This window comes from Rhinolophus hipposideros (assembly GCF_964194185.1).
Source record: "Rhinolophus hipposideros genome assembly, chromosome: 8".
Taxonomy (NCBI): Eukaryota; Metazoa; Chordata; class Mammalia; order Chiroptera; family Rhinolophidae; genus Rhinolophus; species Rhinolophus hipposideros.
In genome coordinates, this window is record NC_138054.1 from 30,594,519 (window position 1) to 30,612,194 (window position 17,676).

General features: G+C 34.1%; 1 protein-coding gene across 4 annotated transcripts in view; it reads right to left on the reverse strand.

The window, feature by feature from the left end:
• Window positions 1-17,676, reverse strand: part of HS2ST1 (heparan sulfate 2-O-sulfotransferase 1) — a 175,094-nt gene that overhangs the window by 123,575 nt on the left and 33,843 nt on the right. The window contains exon 1 of one of the 4 annotated variants that reach the window (XM_081057595.1): window positions 15,813-15,948. The exons of 2 other annotated variants lie outside the window; for them this stretch is intronic. The gene's annotated coding sequence lies outside the window, so the exon portion shown is untranslated. Of the gene's footprint in view, window positions 1-15,812; window positions 15,949-17,676 lie in introns of those variants that run through there. One more of the 4 variants, XM_081057594.1, reaches the window with a different exon arrangement.

Here is a 17,676-nt window from a genome sequence, read left to right on the forward strand (position 1 = left end):
TCCAGTCATCTACCAATGAACATTTTGGTTGTTTCCATGTCTTGGCTATTGTGTATAGAGCTGCAATAAACATAGGGGTGCATAAATTTTTTCAAATTAGTGTTTTGGATTTCTCTGGATAGCTACCTAAGAGTGGAATTGCTGGGTCATAAGGTAGTGCCGTTTCCAGTTTTTTGAGCTACCTCCATACTGATTTCCATAGTGGCTGCACCAATCTGCAATCCCACCAACAGTGCACAAGTGTTCCCTTTTCTCCACATCCTCGCCAGCACTTGTTGTTTGTTGATTTATTGATGATAGCCATTTTGACCGGGGTGAGGTGGTATCTCATGGTGGTTTTTATTTGCATTTCTCTAGTGATCAGTGAGGTTAAACTTTTTTTCATATGTCTGTTTGCCATCTGTATGTCCAAAAGGAGATAATTTTGTTTTCTCCATTTTAGAGTCCAAGTGATAAAATATCTCACCCTAAAGCAAATGGCTAGAGAGTGAAAGAACCAAGATTTGAGACCATGTAGTTCCAGGACCAATATTCTTAACCACTAGACTATGCAACTAACACTGCAAAAAATAGGTTACTATCTTGATTAGATTGGGCTGTATCTTATATCTTCAGTACTTTTGGACAGCTTTTGTTTTGTTTCTAATCTTGGCTTGCAACATCTATTCCAAATGTTCGCTCAAAACAAAGAAAGATAATATACAGATGTTTTTCATAGAAGTTTGATGTGGCGAACAAAAGTTATAATTTTTAAGTCCATGGTTATTAATCTTGGATAAAAATTAATAATAATCATCTGGAAAGCTTTAAAACATATTACTGCCCAGGTTCCAACCCCGGAGTTCTAGTTTAACAGCCATCCTTATCCTGGTCCAATTAAATAAGAATCTCTGAAAATGGGACTTAGGCATGAATTTTTTTTTTTTTTTTAATTCTTCAGGTAATTCTAAGTGGAAACAGGGTTGACAGCCATGGCTTTAAATAGTGAGGGTTGAGGGAAAAGGATAATTTACTTCAATTTTCAGCAGTTCCTGTCGGCAACCAAGAATCGTACCACTAAAAAGATTAGGTAAGGGAAACACTGGCAAAAGAAAAAAGAAAAAAAGAAAAGACTCTGGGTCCAAGTATCAGAGCTAACCACAGTCATGAGACTAAAAGTATTAAGGGGGTAGGGTCCATGGAGCAGCTACGTCCAAGGTCAATGACCAGAGCTCCATCCTTTGGTTAAGAGCAAGCTGAAATGCCAGGGATCCTTTTGGGGACACTGGCTGATTGCTGATATAGATGTTAAAGTGGAATGTCCTCAACCTGACCTCAGAAAAACTTAAATGCTGTGAAAGAGAACTTGAGAAAAGAGGTCAGTGCTTCTGGTCTGGTCTACTCCAACAGGCTGTGCCTTAAGAGGACTAGGGTGAATAAGAAATAAAACAGCCCTTGTACAGACCACAGCAGGCTGGCTTTAAGTCACCTGTGTAATGGCCTAGAAAAATCCCAAGTCCCCAAACTGATGGTGTCTGTGATGGCTGGTACTGCACGTGCACAGTAAAGGCCTCTCTGAAGGAAAGCAACAACGTTCAAGGCTTCAAGTTATCTCTATAAATAATTTTTTTAAAATGCAAAGCCCAACATACAGTGAAAAGAGACAAGACTACCTAACAAGAACCAACAAGAAGAGGTGAAAAAAGTACCAAAAACAGCCTACCAGGACTCCAAATATTGGAATTGTCTGTCACTGATTGATTGTAAACAACCATGCTCATGTTCAAGGAGGTTTGTTTTTTTTAAAAGATTAGAAAAACTTGGCAGAAAACTAGGAAACTCTAAAAAGCAACTAAACAGATTTGAAAAAGAACCAACCAGAAATTCTGCAATGAAAAAAACAGAATAACTAAAGTTAAGAATTCAATAGATGTACTAAACAGCAAATTAGATACATCTGAAGAGTTACTGAACTAAAAGGTCAAAAACTATGCAGAAGGAAGCAGAAATGGACAGTAATTGAAATTACAAAAGAGATACAGAGAAAATAATGAGACATTATAATATAAATTTATGCAAAAAGTCCACAAAACTATAGGAGGTTAGAGAAATCACTTGCGTGTCAAAGACTTGGAGAAATAGGTAGAGAAATAGGTCACCTGAAGATGACCTAAGCCAAAACCATACAAACACCCATTATGTTTTTGCCAGGACTTCAAGAATTCTGCTACCCAATGCTTATATATGCTTTGGATATCATGCAAAGCCTATATCTGAATAAATAAATCCCACAGCAAAAGAAATACAGTGAAATGGTTACATATTAGTGAACTACTTAACATGCTACTTAAAAAAAACTAAAGATCCTAAAACTCGAATTTCAAGGAATAAAAACCTATAATTATATTGACAAACTTAGCAAATGTCACAGTGTTAGCTTCTTTAGTATAGTATTCCCAAGATCCCTAACAGTTGTTTTAAGAATCAAGAGAATAAATTAGATAAATTCTCAGTTAATATGCTCCAACAAATAAGCCAATATAATTTATATAATCTTCCTTTCAAGAGGAAAATAGAGGTCCTGTTCAAATAACTCCTTGTACACTAGAGTTCTAATCCTAAATCCCTAAAGAATGGAATACATTCTATTATTTTTTTAAATAATCCAAATTATAGCTTAGTAAGAGAGATTTGTACCATGGGTTAAAATGTAAAAACAAAAGCAGTACCAACAGTATTCTTAGCAAAATAATTAAATAAAAAGAAGTATTATTATTACAAGTGGTATTTAACAACAAATTTTATTTAAGAAGTTCATGATAAAGATGTATTTCCCATCAGGTTTCTAATCCAATTAAGAAATATTAGTATGAGTGGCTCCTCCATACTCAATGTGAGTATCTCCCAATGACTAAATCTAGGCAGCAGACTTTGGGTTCCACCCCTAAGATAAAAAGAAGGAAGTGAAATTTGATAAATGAATCTAAAAGCAAAAAGGCAAATGATAACAGAGTATACCCAAAAATTTCTTCTAGAATTGGTAAATATTACACAGACCTTATATTTTATCACTTATTCATATCATATTCTTGTCTAAACTACCTTTCCTTAAGAGAATAAAAATAGTCCTATATTCCTCACTTTAATGTTAATTTTAAAAATCCATTATTATATCTAAAAAGATGAGCACTAACTATATCTAAATACTTCAAGCCCTACAGGATTCCAAGGGTCATCTACCCTGGTTGTTAGATTTTAATCAGCTAAGGAGTTAAAAAACAAAACAAAACACGCCCAACACCCCCTCCAAATCCCAGTCCTAGACCAATTATATCAGAATCCCCAAGTGCAGCCCAGTCACTGGTATTCTTTTTTTAAACCTCCCAAAGTGGTTTTAATGTACAGCGAGGCTCGAGAACCACTTGTCTATCCAAGATATTACTAGAATTCTATGGATTAAAAATTAAAATATGCTCAATGACACCCTAATGTCACAGCCAGAAGAGGGCAGCAAGAAGCTATTCTGGAAAGCCACATAAAGAAAAATAATGTGGTAAGGAACGAGCTGTCCTCAGGAAAGACTACACCGAGATTTCAGTTTTCTAGCAGAAATGCCATGCCTCAAGTGGGAACTAATGAATGGTAAGAAACCAAGCATAGATAAGCAAGCAAACAAACCGAGTCGAAGGAAAAAGAGGGAGCCAGGAAATGTCAAAGAACTGCCTGGCACAAAAAAAAAGCACTCAATAGATGACGAGCCTAAGATTAGAGTCACTAGCAAGCAGAAGGTAATTCTCCAAAATAAGGTAATTCTCCAAAAAAGTTTCTTGAAGGTAATTCTCCAAAATAAGAAGGCAGAAGTTAGAAGTCTCTCCATCTTCCACAATAACAATCCCCATTGAACTAGAACAATAGTGTCAATAGAGGTAGTGTTGAATCCACAGAAATTGAAAAACTTTAGTATAAAACAGCCTAAAAGAAATCCTGACGTGCATAATATAAAGAACCAATATGAGATGTCATAGTGGTCCACAATGAAGAACATATTCTCATCTTAAACTTGAAACTACAGAACTTATTGCCTTTAGCAATGGATATATGACTTTATATCCTTCTTCTACAGGATGCTTGGAAAACAGCAACAAAAAAACAACAACAAACTATCCAATTAAAAAATGGGCAGAGGACATGAATAGACATTCCTCCAAAGAGGACATACAGATGGCTAACAGACATATGAAAAGATGCTCAACATCACTAATCATCAGAGAAATGCAAATAAAAACCACAATGAGATATCACCTCACCCCAGTTAGAATGGCTATCATCAACAAGACAAATAATAACAAGTGTTAGAGAGGCTGTGGAGAAAAAGGAACCCTGATACACTGTTGGTGGGAATGCAGACTGGTGCATCTGCTATGGAAGGCAGTGTGGAAGTTCCTAAAAAAGTTAAGAATAGAATTACCATATGACCCAGCAATGCCTCTCCTGGGTATCTACCCAAAAAAACTGAAAACATGTATTCGTAAAGATGTATGTGCTCCGATGTTTATTACAGCTTTATTTATGATGGTCAAGACATGGAAACAACCAAAGTGTCCTTCAATAGATGATTGGATAAAGAAGTTGTGGTATAAATACACAATGGAATACTATTCTGTCATAAGAAAAGATGAAATAGTGCCTTTTGCGACAACATAGGTGGATCTTGAGATTATAATGCTAAGCGAAATAAATCAGACAGAAAAAGTTGAGAACTAAATGATTTCACTGATATGTGGGATATAAAACTGAAAACAACAAAGGAACAAGATAAATAAACAAAAACTCAGACACAGACAATAGTTTAGTGGTTACCAGAGGATTAAGGGGCAAGGGGGATGATAGATTAGGATAAACAGGGTCAAATATATGGTGATGGAAGGACAACTGACTCTGGGTGGTGAGCACACAATGTGATACACAGATGATTATGGAATTGTACACCTGAAATTAATGTAACTTTACTAACAATTGTCACCACAATAAACTTTAATTTAAAAAAGAAGAAAAAACAAAACTAGATGTTCCAATTCAGGCAATTATCTACAACTATTTATAACCCACATATATCTTGCAAAAAAAAACACAAAAAAACACATCTTTGTTTTACAGACTAACTTCTCTTTTCATTAGCCATTAGGAAACTCAGAAGTTTTAAGTCTTTTTTAACAGTCTTTGTATATTAATATTATCCTTAACTATCCATCTTGCCTGTGCTCATTTTCCAGTCATCCTGATTTCCTTGGCTATTTATCTTATTGTATCACTGAAAAGTACATAAAATCCTTTTTGAAATGAGGCTGAGATTAAGGGAATCAACTAAAACATGACCCAGACTCATCTAACCTTTTCTATTAAATCACTTAGTACTTTACAAGCACTATCAATAATACTACAAATATATGATGTTTAAAGGGGCTCTAGTGTAAGTCTGCCACTACAAATCCACCATGACTACTAAAAAAACACAGCACATGGGAGTTTCTGTCATTCTTTATTCGTGTATGAAGACAATAGCTCTATTACCACTAATATCTCTGCTACTAACCATGCAATAATAAAAACAATAAATTGAACTCAGGAATTACACCTTTAACACTCAGACTGCCTGGCATTGAAACAAGTGTCACTTGTTCATTATATATTTTTAAAAAATTACAAAGAAAGAATTATTTTGGCTGGAATATATGGAAAGATATTTTACCTTTAAGACTTAATGAACATAATTTTTTTCTGACCTTTTGACAGAAAAAGAAATATGGAAAGATATTCAATTTCTCAGAATTTTTTGTTTGAAGATAAAAATTTAGCCTCTACCCTTTGTTTATTCAAAAATAAATACAGCAAAACCACCTTTTTCTATACCACCACCTTTTTCTAGGTGTTGGGGAGTAGAGGAGAAACACAACCTTGGAAGAGAATCAATTATCAGAGATTTTCACTCGGAATCACAAGTGCCCAGCTGACCACAGCTTCCAGGTGAACTTAATATTCTAACCAATCATCTGTGTGCAAATTTCATGTTTTAGTTGTATAAACTCAATCTGTATTACCTTAAATCACTTCATGGAGACTGCTAGTTCACTGCTTTTGTAATAGAATAAAATTCCACATGCCGAATTATGTTTAAATTTCTTGGGAGTTAAGGCCATGCTTAATTCATCTTTGTATCTCTCAATATTTAGCATGACGCCATTGCTGATAACACATATAGTCCCAGTGAGATCTTTTTCCTCCTCCTTTCATTGTGGTATATATCTTATATACATTAAAGTGCGTAAAACTAAGTGTACAGAATACTTATAGCAGAATTATTCATAATTACCAAAAGGTGGAAACCCAGATATTCCTCAATGGATAAATGGATAAACAAATTGTGGTATATACATATAATGGAACACTATTCAGCTATAAAAAGAATGAGTGCTGATGATACATGCAACAACCCGCATGAATGTTAAAAACATGCTAAATGAAAGAAGTCAGACAGAAAAGGTCACATACTGTGTGATTCCTTTTATATGATATATTCAGAATGGATAAATCCAATCAGTTTCAAGGGAACTGGAGGAAATGGGGAAATGAAGAGTGGTCACCTTACTGGAGATGGAGAGATGCAAGAATTTTTGAAACTAGAGAGAACTCTTGGTTGCTCAACATTACGAAAACATAAATACCACTGAACTGTATGATTAATTGTATGCTATGTGAATTATACTTCAATAAAAAAATATATTTCAAGAAAAACTATATGTACAATGTCAAGTTATAATGAACACCTATACGAATATAACCCACCACCAAAATGAGAAATAGAACTCTTCCAGTACTCACAAGAAACCTCTCAAGTGTTCTCCTTTGATCCTCATTTCTCCACAGAGATAAAAATTATCCTGATTTTTAGTAATCATTTCCTAGCTTTTCTTTATAGCTTTACCAACTATGTATCCATCCTTAAACAGAGTACAATTTCATCATACTGTATGAAATCTTTAAACTTGCTTTCTTATACTCAACATTGTATGATTCATTTACATTGCTGGATGTACCCATAGTTTGTTTTATTGCTTGTATAGTCAAGGGAGTCTTTTTTTTAAATTAAGATATTGTGCATTAAGGTTCCTCCATGTCTTTTCATGTTTTGACAGCTTATTTCTTTTTAGTGGTAATATTCCATTGTCTTGATGTACCACAGTTTATCCATTCACCAAATGAAAACATCCTGGTTGCTTCCAAGTTTCAGCAATTATGAAAAAAGTTGTTATAAACATCATGTGCAGCTTTGTGTGTGAATATAAGTTTTCAACTCTTCGAGATCAATACCAAAGAATGCAATTGCTAGATACGGTAAGAGCATATTTAATTCTGTAAGAACCTGCCAAAGTATTCTTCAGAATGGCTGTACCATTTAACATCCCCACCAACGATGAATGAGAGTTCTGGTTCCACATCCTCACCATGTCAAGTGAGGTGTTGTCAAGAGTTCTGGATTTTCATCTGATAGGTGTATAGTGGTATCTCATTCTTTTAATTTGTAATTCCCTAATGACATATGATGCTGAGAATCTTTTCATATGCTTATCTGCCATCTGTATATCTTTGTTGGTAAGGTGACTGTTCAGATATTTTGCTCATTTTTTAAATTAGGTTGTTTATTGTTTAGTTTTAAGGGTTCTTTGCATATTTTGGAAACCGCCCTTTATCATATATATTTTTTTATAATTTATAATTATAATTTATTACAATTACAAATTGTATAAATTATAAATTTATATAATTAATAAATTATAGGTTAATAATTTATAAATTATAAAATTATTATAATTTTTATAATTTATAATATATTTTATAAAATATATATATTTTTAGATTTTCTCCAAGTCTGGGTCTTGTTTTTTTCACTCTCTTAACAGTGTATTTTACAGAGCATGAGGTTTTCATTTTACTGAAGTCCAACTTAACAATTTTTTTTTGTTTCACAGATTGTAGTTTTGACATTGTGTCTAAAAAGTCATCGACAAACTGATAGTCATCTAGATTTTCTGTCAATGTCACCTTTTTGGAGTTGTATAGTTTTCTTTAAGATCCAGGTCTATGATGCACTTTAGGGATATTTGTGCAAGGTGTAAGATCTGTGTCTAGATTCTTTGTTTGACATGAGTGTGTCTTGTTCAAGCATGTATGAAAAGATTATCCTTTTCCCACTGAACTGACTCGAGTCCTTTGTCAAAGATCAATTGACTACATTTATATGGGTCTACTTCAGGATTCTCTATTTTGTTTCATTGATCTACATGTTTATTCTTTCACCAATACTACACTGTCTTGATTACTGTAGTTTTATAGTTAAGTCTTGAAGCCCAACAGTGTTAGTCCTCTGACTTTGTTCTTCTCCTCCAATACTGTATTGACTATTTAGTATCTTTTACCTCTCCACATACACTTAGAGTTAGTTTTTCAACACCCACAAAATAACTTCCTGGGATTGAGACTGAGATCACATTGAATCTATAGATCAAGTTGGGAAGAAAAGGCATCTAAATTGTATTGAGTTTTCCTATCCAAGAACACGGAATGTCTGTTTACTTACAACTTTGTTTTTTTAATCAGAATTTAATTATTTTCCACATGTTGATCTTTTACATAATTTGTTAAGATTTATTCTAAAGATTTCAAAATTTTGATGCCAATCTAAATGGTGTTCATTTCTTTTTTTTTCTCCCTTTCTTCCACGTTCTCCCCACGCCCCACCCCCACACACCCCGCACACCCCACTCTGGTTCAAGCCGTTGTTTCTCAGTCTAGTTGTGTAGGACACAGCTCCCTGGCCCATGCTGGTATTATGACCCAGCTATTATGATCCAGGTATTATGACCCAGGTATTATGACCAGCATAATACCATGCTGGTATTATGACCCCCGGGTGAGGCAGTCAGTTTCCAGTCGTTGTGAGTCGGCCTCTCACAACAGCTCACAGCAGCTCTCACAGGCTGCTGGCCACTCACAATGGCCACCAGCAGCACATGGTGGCACACCGTAGCCCATGGCAGCACCTAGCAGCCCGCAACAACACTCAGCAGCTCACGCCAAACTCCAGCTGCTCACAGCAGCCCAGCTAGAGGGAGAGCTATTGTTCACAATCTTAGCTGTAAAGGGTGCAGCTCCTGGCCCATTTGGGAATCAAATCGGTGACCTCGCCATTAGGAGCACGGTGCTCCAACCACTTGAGCCATCAGGCCAGCCCTCACTTTTTTATTTCAAATTCAAACCATCAGATTTATACCTATTTCATTTTTTGTGCTAATATAAATGGCATTGTGCTTTTAATATCAAATTTTAGCTGTTCATGACCACTATATAAGAAAGCAATAGACTTCAGTATATTAACCCTGTACCCTGCAGCCTCACTATAATCATTTATTAGTTCCAGGAGATTTTTTGTCGATTCTTTGGGATTTTCTACACAGGCCATCATGTCATCTGTAAACAGTTTTATTTTTTCCTTTACAATCTGTATATCTTTTATTTCCTTTTCTTGTCCTATTGCTTTAGCCAGGACTTCCAGGATGATGTTTAATGGGAGTAGTCAAAGGGGAAATCATTGCCTTTTTTTCCTGATCTTAATAGGAAAGCATCTACTTTCTCACCATTAAGTATGGTGTTAGCTGTAGGGTTTTTGTAGATGTTCTTCATCAAGTTGAGGTACTAGCTCCCTGTGTTTTTACTCAGATATGGGTGCTAGATTTTATCAAATGCTGTTTCTGCATCTATTAATATGACTATATTAATTTTTTCCTATTCAACCTGTTAATAGTAATGGATTGCTTTTTTTTTTTTTTTTTTTTTTTTTAATGCTGAGACAGGCTTGCACACCTGGAATAAATCTCACTTGATCATGGTGTATAAGTCTTTATATACATATTTTTTATTCAATTTACCAATATTTTGTTGAGGATTTTTGCATCTATATTCATAAGAAATATTAGTCTGTAGTTTGCCTTTCTTATGCGATGTCTTTGATTTGGTATTAGAGTAATGCTGACCTCACAGAATGAATAAGGAAGTATTCCCTCTGCTTCTGTTTTCTGGAAAAGATTGTAGAGAAATGGTATATTTTTTCTTAAATATTTAGTAGAATTGAGGAAATTTAAAGAAATAAAAAATTTAGCTTTTCAGATAGAAATGTGGTAGCAATAGTAGTTGCCTATTTTTAACCCCCTAATATCCTCCAGGCAATGGTTCTAATACTTTTGAAATAGCATCTTTTTAATCTTTTCAACAAACCTATTAGTTATTAACTCCCTTATTAGTTTCTTATTATAATTGTCTTTTTAAGTGAGCTCAAATAAATTAAGTACCTTGCCCATGGTTACACAGCTAGTACATACAGATTGGTGTTTTAACCCAAGTATATTTAATTCACTGTTTCTTCTATTTCCTCTAGGTTTTATTATATTTAAAATAAGAGCAAATTGGGGGTTAGAAAACAAAAAGAGAAGTAAAGGGAATAAAAGAGCAGACACTTTGGCAATTTAGTTTTTGTAGACAGATGGGAGATAACATGTTGCAATATTATTTATTCTATACATTTTGAGAAGCATAACATAGTGGTTAAGAGTAAGATTTCCTAGGTTTAAACCTTAATTCCATCACTTCCTAGATGTGTGACTGTGGGCCATTTATCCTATGGGATCATGTTTCCTTCGCTCTAAAATGGGATAAGTAATTACTTACCCTTAAAAGGTTTTTGTAAGGACAAAATTATCAAATTAAATAACCTCCTCTATGTAAAGAATTTAAGTCAGAAATTTTAAAATAATTTACCATTGCTTTTTAAGATAACAAAATTTATTCAAAAAAAACAGACTCTAAATAATCAGGAATTTACTCATTACCTATAAATTCACTTTGTACATACTGACAATTTGAAGTTTACACTCATTTTCTAATTTAGGCTAATATGTCTCCCTAACATAAGGAGCAAAATGTGGCAGATCTTTTCATAACATTATCATCTGTAATTTCAAATGACAAAACTAAATGATTTCAATGTTAAATACAATGCATTTTTACTGTCCAAAGATTAAGGAATGAGGAAAGAAGTTCTATTTCACAGTTTCTGAATATTCTCCCTAATTCCTTAAATTCAACTAGCAAGGATCTGTATATAATTAACAAGAAAGTGTCACTCCAAGTCTAAAGAGAGAAAATCATATAGCAGTATAAATCTTTCTAAATGCAAGATAATTTACGATGGAGATGTATAGAGTAAGGTGATATTTTTTCCTGGTGGGAAAATCATTTAGTGAAACCCTAAAAATCACAAGTCAAGAGAGCAGAGCAAAAAGTCAGATCATAGAAACTGACTGGAACTAAAGGTATCACAATGAAAAGATGTAAAGGGAAAAAATTTCCCTTTACCATCAGCTCCTTGTGGGCAGGTTCACATTGCTCAAAACCAGATTTTCATAGGAGCATTACTGGTATTTTTCTATAGCCACAGTGGACAACTGGGAATATTTGTTTGAAACTATCTTCCAGTTAAAAGTATACAGGCCATGTCATGTTTTAAAGAACTTTAAGGACTTGACTGACTTCCTTTACAGCGTTGAATCAGACAAAGAATTGTCCCTTCAGAAAATTCCTGGCTTTACCTGCAGGTTCTCTACTGGCCTACTTTCCTTTGAATGTGGAGAAAACATCGTTGGATTCGAAACGATTTTTTTTTAATCCTGGATTTTCAGAAAAAGAAATTATCACTTCAATATTTATTCTTTAAAGTAATATTAGGTTGGTGCAAATATAATTGCGGTTTAAAAGGTTAAAAATAATTGCAAAAACCACAATTACTTTTGCAACTAATAGATCCATTCCTAGTTGATAACCCAAAATAAATGGGGTTATCAACTGCTCAAGCTGTTTCTTTGCCTTTCTTTGCCCAATTGTTATCAACAGAGAGATTTAAAGAAAATACATATATGCATATATATAATATAGATGTAATAGTATTATACATAAATATGTATACACCCATATTTATACATTTATCTATAATTTGTAAATATGGATATACATATACACACACACATATATATATGCATATATGTAGAGAGAGAGAGAGGGAGAGAGAGAGAGAGAACCTTTATTTGAAGGATATGGAGATGAACCATCTCGATATATTCTAGCTTTTATATTTGGATCAAGATTACTTATTTAGCTCCCACCCTTAACCCCCAACAAAAATTACACCTCAGCTTTCATTTAGGATACTGTAAGAAAAGAGCTTTATATAACCCACTACATCATTCAATACTCCCTATATGAGGCACCATTCAAGAACTTTCTTTCAGAAATATGCACTAGGAAAAGTTTCTTCCCCTTCAAGGAACTAGTGTGTTTAATTTTGGCTTTGGACAGAAGGAAACTCTCAGAACCAAATTCCCAACTCAAATTATTGTTAAGCTGTACACTTAAGATTTATACATTTTACTGTAGGTAAATTATAACTCAATAAAAAAAACCTTTAGCTCAATGTTGGTAAATGATTAGGGACACTAACACCAGCAGATATATTCTAACTCTTCCTGTAGTCTTGACTTTCTATTCTAATGTATATTTTACCCTGATCCTAAAACATTCCTCTTTCATTTATTTTTGTTTTCCACTAAGATACAGAGGAAACCTAAAATTGCCCTGCAACATACATGAGAAGAAAGCAGAACAAAACATTCTGGGGTTTTGATATAGCCAGTCCTGACCAGCGAATTATCATCAATTGCCTAGGCAAGAGGAATAAATTTCATAATGGTTCATCATAATGTACAGGATAGTTATAATTAGTTGAATAATGTACAATTAACTTGGTAAGCCTATAAACAATGTATTAGTATTGTGCATGGAGATATTATTCTCAAATAAATGTATTTTTGAATTAAAATCCCCATTCAAGAACCAGGTACTATTATCTACAACAAATATCTGAATCTAGGTCGTCACCAAAATGTTCAAAGGGCAGAAACAGGTACTCCCTAACTGAGTCTACATGCAGTTCCCCACCTGTTGAAACATTGAGAGTCTGTCTGTCAGTGGACAGTGCTGTTTAGAGAATTGATATATAAATACTTCTTATTTACATTCCAATTTGCCATAAAAGGAAAAAACAAACCTAAATAATCTACTGTGACTAAATTCTGGCTGAAACAAATTTAAAACATATAAACTACTAAAACGCTTTTACTTATATCGCTTCCTTGCCTGAAATGCCTGTCTTCCTACGAGTGGGTTCAACCACTTACAACTCCTTATCAGAGGTTCAGCTCAACACCACCTTCTCTTGAAAGGGCTACAGAAACTTGACAAGGCCATTCCATTGCAATCATATAGCAGGAAAGATGAAGGGCCATGTCCTGGAACTGTCTGCTAAGCAGACAGAATTAGAAGCCACATCTTTTACTCCCAACTTTTTATTTTGAAAAATTTCAAATTTAAAAAAAGGTTGAAAGAGAGTACAACGACAACCCTTACATCCTTCTAGCTCATTCAGTTTCACTGAGGGCAAAATTAGTTCTTGGAAAGGAATGAAAAAATCTTAGATATTACAAAAAGGTTGAGAAACCTAGACTGACCAATTGTTAAGTTTTCCACATTTGCTTTCTCTTTGTACACACACACACACACACACACACACACACACACACACACACACAGAGATTTGGGGTTTTTTGTTGTTGTTGTTGTTGTTGTTGAACCATTTGAAAGTTACTTGCAGCATCACTGACATTTGGCTCCTACATATGTCAACATGTACCTAAGAGTTTGAGTATTTTTCTCTACAGTCATAATAAAATTATCACACTCAGAAAATCTATTGTTATTATTATCATTATTATTATTTACCACCCATTCTCCATTTCTCCAATAATGTCCTTTATATCTCTTTTACCCTTCAAAACCCAACGAAGGATCCAGCACACAACACTTAATCGTCATGTTTCTTTAGTCTCCTTTAATTTCCCTGCCTGTTCACTTATGGAGTCTTTCGTTATACAAATATTTTTGAAGGGTCTAAGCCAATTGTTTTGTAGATTTCCCATTTGAATTTGTCTGAGAGTTTTTTCTTTTAAATTATCATTTTTTAAGAAAAATTGGCAGAAGTACCACGTAAGTCAAGTTGTACTTTTTTTTTTGGTGCATCACATCAAGAAACATATATTAGTTCATCCTATAATGTCAAGTTTGATCAGTTGGATAAACTAGCAAGATTTATCCATATCCTGTCTCAATAATCTTTTATCCAATGACTTAACCATCTTATGTCAATCAAATATTTCTGCGGTGCTTATTCTATTTATAGATTTTTCTATTCCTATAATTCTTTCTACATTTAGTAGTCAGAAAAAAAGAATAAATAGCCACTTTCCAACTTTGGACCTAAAGATCCTGTGTTTTAAGGGCCATAGGAAAGTTATGTGGAGTAACTCTTGGTCCTGAAAAGCATCTCTGTATCTTTCTACCTTTTATATGAAATTCAGTTTAAAATTTCATGACCAATGAGTTTTATTAATTGGGGGATAAATATTGAAAACCATTAGCATTGTCCAATATAACTTTCTGCAACAATGATAATTTTTTTTAATACCATCAACAGTTGCTACTGGCCACATGCAGCTACTGAGAACTCGAAATGTGGCTGGTAGGACCAAGGAAGAGAGTTTTTAATTGTAATTTAAATAACCACGCATGGCTATTGGCACTGTATAGGACAGTGTAGGCTTAGAGAATCTCACTTAAAAAATTTTATCATCGTTTTTGGGGACAGTTTGTCATTTAAATGCAAATACATATGGCAAACTTCATTAGCTTTTAAAAATAATAATATGGTCAAGAGGAGTAACAACAATCATTTAAGAACTTTCTATATGCCAAGTTTTATACCAGCTGCTTTACATATATTTTGATTTAATTCTTGCTTAACACTATAACCAAAGAGTATACCATTTTGAGAAATGTTTCATAATTAAATTACCCATGTAATTAGAGCAGAGTTCTCTTGAACAAAATACATTTAGAAAAACTAGGATCAGTTAAACTGTTAATTGAATCTGTATTTTAATATGCTAAAAATTTAATACCAGAGCAAATGCATTAGCTGGAAAAAACCAATAGCTAATAAAAAACTTCTAATAATTAGACCTGTAAAAAAATCAGAAATATCTTCACTATTCCAATTAAAAATAAATGCCACTGGGTAGCTTACGAATAGAGATCATACTGTGCCTAGAGCTATTTTTCAAAGGAAAAGCAAACCACAATTCTGGCCAATAGGCAAATATAGAGGCCTGGTTAAATAAAACTATGTTGAAATTTTCAGGGCACTCCCATTTGGGACCCCATCCCGCTCAGGAGCTGCAACCTCTTCTCCTGCCTCTAATAAACTATCTTCCTTTACAAAAAAACACATAAATAAATAAATTTTCATTACTGATACAACTATACAGGAAACAAAACTATGCTTTAAACAGCAAACTCATAAGCAGTTCCCTCCAAAACTTGGTATCTTTCATACTATAGCTTTCTAACACTAAAAAATATATAGTGAGATATTTCTTCCCCTCCCAGCCCCCCAACAACAAAAAAAGATATTTTAAAAGTCTGCATGGAAGGTTTCAAATATGATGAGCACAACCACTGAGACCCATAAAAGCAGAGCTTCACTCCCTAGTACAGCACAATTTGCAAAAACGTCAACTGTTTAAATATGAAACTTTAACTTAAAAATAGGTTCATACCAGTATCATGAAGTAGTCATAATTCTACATTCTTTCTTTCTTCCGGACCTTCACATATATTGCTTTCCTTCTTGGGATGCCTTCTGCTGCCTATCCCGTCGTCTCCAAACCCTTTGTATATGCTGTTCACTCTCCCAGGAACACCTTCGAACGTTTGGGCTATCCTGCTCCTTTTCTCAAATGACACAGGATTGGTGTGAAGATTAACTAAAAATAAAAATGCCTGGCATACACATATAACAACTCTAAATAAAGGACACACAATCTTTCATACCTACATACCCTGCTAGCATACAGTATCTGGTCCATGACAGGTATCCATTTACTGAAATAAAACAACATAGAGGAAAAATAATTTGAGGTGAAAAAAAAAAAAGAAAAGGAAGATAAAGGAATAGGATGTGCTTTCTGGCATACAGGAATATGAGTGTATTTTTTTTAATCCAGTTAACCAGAACACCCTTCTTCAAAACCAAGCAAGTTAACTTTCATGTTATTATACTTATAGGGGGATGTAATACGCAAACAGAAGTTTTTCTCAAAATAAAAAAGTGCACAGACGTCACACTCCTGACACCCTATTTGTTTTTAACATATTTCCTTTAGATTGAGAAGAAACAATGACTTAGTTTGTCTAATATAATATGATATCTATTGGGAGACAATTCTCCTGTGGTCTCTCACATTTCTGCTGCATTCCCTGTAAGCAGAGGCACTGATTGCTCTTTGCTCTAGACTATCTTTTTAAGGGTAGTTGTAAAGCAATAGCCGTGGAAAATACAGTGTCTTCCTCTGAGCAAAAAATGTGCTCCCTAAACTCAGGACTCCTCTCCAGGAACACACCCCACTAGATACACAGGTGTCATCCAGCCCACTGTGTGTCACCCTTTGGAGCTCCTGACACTGGTGCAAAAACACTGATACTCGTATGTTCTAACCAATATCCATGAAACTATGACAGGCTAATTTGTTGGTTTGCAATAAAATCTCAGACTTTGTACACCCTTCAAATAATCATGTGGAAAAATCAGAAGTCTCACAAGTCTAATTTTTTTTACTGATAGTATTTCAGAACAGATATGGTAATCCAATCAACTGTCTTTCATGTACACTAGAAAGAATAACTTTATGGTGTCCATCTGCAGCACAACCATTAATTGGTTATTAAACTATCTGTTGTCTAGAAACCAGTTTCCAAAAAAAACAAGACTATTTTGCATGTTTTACAGCCATAGGGTCTATGCTCACTGTTAAAGATGCCCTTGATACAATGGGCTCTTCAGCCAAATGGTTTCAGCATATGTATTTTGTTGAAGTCCCAGAGATTCTGATATATAACCAACTATATCTCACCCAGCTAAAACCACTGTTAGGGGTCCAGACGCATAACCATAACAATGATGGTCTAGTACAAACACTGGAGGTAGTACAGTTTGGTAAAAAAAGATCTAGTCTTAGTTCTAGTTCTAACAGCCTTAAATGAATGAATAAGTAACTGAATAAGTAACTAAATAAGTAACTATCCTACCAATATAAGTAAATGAATAAGTAACTGCAGCCACATCACCCAATTCCATGCCTTACTTGTCTTACCTCTAAAAGACTTCACTGGACAATTATTAAGATCTCTCTTCAACTCTAAAACTCTTTAATTAAAATTCTACTAGTTACTAAAATTGCTGTGGTTCGATGGAAGACATTCACCTACTATCATACTTCAGTTTGGCATTCCTTTAAGATACAAATGATGGTTTAAAATAAAATGCCAATAAACACACATGAATGAGATTCTAAATTCAAGGAGCCAAAAGGTAGGTAGCCATATTATTAGTAAAACCAGATGATTTTTGGCCCAGACATAAAC